Source organism: Micropterus dolomieu, linkage group LG17, assembly GCF_021292245.1.
Source record: "Micropterus dolomieu isolate WLL.071019.BEF.003 ecotype Adirondacks linkage group LG17, ASM2129224v1, whole genome shotgun sequence".
NCBI classification, from domain to species: domain Eukaryota; kingdom Metazoa; phylum Chordata; class Actinopteri; order Centrarchiformes; family Centrarchidae; genus Micropterus; species Micropterus dolomieu.
In genome coordinates this window covers 36,859,657-36,862,526 of record NC_060166.1, presented here as the reverse complement: position 1 = coordinate 36,862,526, position 2,870 = coordinate 36,859,657, and the positions used below count along the sequence as shown (strand labels likewise).

The 2,870-nt window shown below is 44.0% G+C and overlaps 1 protein-coding gene across 1 annotated transcript in view; it reads right to left on the bottom strand.

Moving 5' to 3' along the window:
- Positions 1-2,870, bottom strand: part of masp1 (MBL associated serine protease 1) — a 22,573-nt gene that overhangs the window by 1,766 nt on the left and 17,937 nt on the right. The gene's annotated exons all lie outside the window — the stretch shown is intronic.

Genomic DNA, 2,870 nt, shown 5'->3' with positions numbered 1-2,870 from the left:
GTTACTCTGGTTACTCTGGTTACTCTGGTTACGTTGGTTACTCTAGTTAGGCTGGTTACTCTGGTTACTCTGGTTACGTTGGTTACTCTAGTTACGCTGGTTACTCTGGTTACGTTGGTTACTCTAGTTACTCTAGTTACTCTGGTTACGCTGGTTACTCTGGTTACTCTGGTTACTCTGGTTACGTTGGTTACTCTGGTTACTCTGGTTACTCTGGTTACTCCGGTTACTCCGGTTACTCCGGTTACTCCGGTTACGCTGGTTACTCCAGTTACTCCAGTTACTCTGGTTACTCTGGTTACGTTGGTTACTCTAGTTACTCTAGTTACTCTGGTTACGTTGGTTACTCTAGTTACTCTAGTTACTCTGGTTACTCTGGTTACGTTGGTTACTCTAGTTACTCTAGTTACTCTGGTTACGCTGGTTACTCTGGTTACTCTGGTTACTCTGGTTACGTTGGTTACTCTAGTTAGGCTGGTTACTCTGGTTACTCTGGTTACGTTGGTTACTCTAGTTACGCTGGTTACTCTGGTTACTCTGGTTACGCTGGTTACGCTGGTTACTCTGGTTACTCTGGTTACGCTGGTTACTCCGGTTACTCCGGTTACTCCGGTTACGCTGGTTACGCTGGTTACTCCAGTTACTCCGGTTACTCTGGTTACTCTGGTTACGTTGGTTACTCTAGTTACTCTAGTTACTCTGGTTACGTTGGTTACTCTAGTTACTCTAGTTACTCTAGTTACTCTGGTTACGCTGGTTACGTTGGTTACTCTAGTTACTCTAGTTACTCTGGTTACTCTGGTTACGTTGGTTACGTTGGTTACTCTGGTTACTCTGGTTACGCTGGTTACTCTAGTTACTCTAGTTACTCTAGTTACTCTGGTTACTCTGGTTACGTTGGTTACGTTGGTTACTCTAGTTACTCTAGTTACTCTGGTTACTCTGGTTACTCTGGTTACGCTGGTTACGCTGGTTACTCTAGTTACTCTAGTTACTCTAGTTACTCTGGTTACTCTGGTTACGCTGGTTACGCTGGTTACTCCAGTTACTCCGGTTACTCTGGTTACGTTGGTTACGTTGGTTACTCTGGTTACTCTGGTTACGCTGGTTACGCTGGTTACGCTGGTTACTCTAGTTACTCTAGTTACTCTGGTTACTCTGGTTACGCTGGTTACGCTGGTTACTCTAGTTACTCTAGTTACTCTAGTTACGCTGGTTACTCTAGTTACTCTAGTTACCCTGGTTACTCTGGTTACTCTGGTTACGTTGGTTACTCTAGTTACTCTGGTTACTCTGGTTACGCTGGTTACGCTGGTTACTCCGGTTACTCTGGTTACTCTGGTTACGTTGGTTACGTTGGTTACTCTGGTTACGCTGGTTACGCTGGTTACGCTGGTTACGCTGGTTACTCTAGTTACTCTAGTTACTCTAGTTACGCTGGTTACGCTGGTTACGCTGGTTACTCTAGTTACTCTAGTTACTCTGGTTACTCTGGTTAAACAACACGTTCATCTTAATTTGATTCAAACATTTTCAGTGCTGGGGAGGAACAGACAACTTTCAGTGTTTTGTGTTGTATTTATTTTTCTACAACCCCAGACTCCCTTAAAAAAACATATTGTTCTAAGAGTTGCACAGATCTGCACAGCTGAGAGGTCAAATTAAAAGCAGCAGCAGGTTCCCTTCAGACCTTGACGTGTTCGGGGGCCACGGGGACGACGCTCGTGTCCCTCCTCTGGGACCTCAGGACGTGGGCGGCCGTGAGGACCCAGTAGTCGGACAGCAGGGCCCCGGAGCCGAACCAGCGGTCCTCAGGTACCCGGGACAGATCCTCCACGCTGAGCAGAACCTGCCAGGGGAACAGGCCGGGCTCGCCGCTGCGTCCGCCCACGATCCGCTTCACATGAGGGGGGAGAGAGCGGGAGGGCCGGCCGCAGGCTGGACCGGGACACAGAGACACGGAGACACTACTTTATGTACTACTGCGGGTACTACTGTATGTGTTACTGTTTGTACTCCTTTATGTACTAATGCAGATATTGCTGTATGTACTACTATATGTACTACTGTATGTACTGTTATATGTTGATGTAGTACATGTGAACCTGGGAGGCAGCTGGGCAGTCTGGTTCCGGACTCTGGGTGGATCCAGTCTCCGCTCGGCCCACAGCTGTAGGAACCTACAGCACAAACACACGTCAGATTTGGACCAGAACCAGTAACACTGTCCTCACACTCAAAGTACTAACAGAGGTACAAGTACACACAGGTTTGGTTTCAGGTTCGTGATAGTAGTCAAGTTTATTTCTACAGCTCCTTACAGTCTGTGTGTGTACTGTGTATTTATGTGGATGTTTGTATTTCTGTGTGTATTTCTGTATTTCTGTGTGTATTTCTGTATTTCTGTGTGTATTTCTTTATTTCTGTGTGTATTTCTGTGTGTATTTCTTTATTTCTGTGTATTTCTGTGTATTTCTTTATTTCTGTGTGTATTTCTGTATTTCTGTGTATTTCTTTATTTCTGTGTGTATTTCTGTATTTCTGTGTATTTCTTTATTTCTGTGTGTATTTCTGTATTTCTGTGTGTATTTCTGTATTTCTGTGTATTTCTTTATTTCTGTGTGTATTTCTGTATTTCTGTGTGTATTTCTGTATTTCTGTGTGTATTTCTTTATTTCTGTGTGTATTTCTGTATTTCTGTGTGTATTTCTGTATTTCTGTGTGTATTTCTTTATTTCTGTGTGTATTTCTGTATTTCTGTGTGTATTTCTGTATTTCTGTGTGTATTTCTGTGTGTACTTCAGTACATTATCTTGTGCTAAGGCACAAACCTGCTCTGTAAATAAACTTTGCAGCGGGATCCTCGCCAG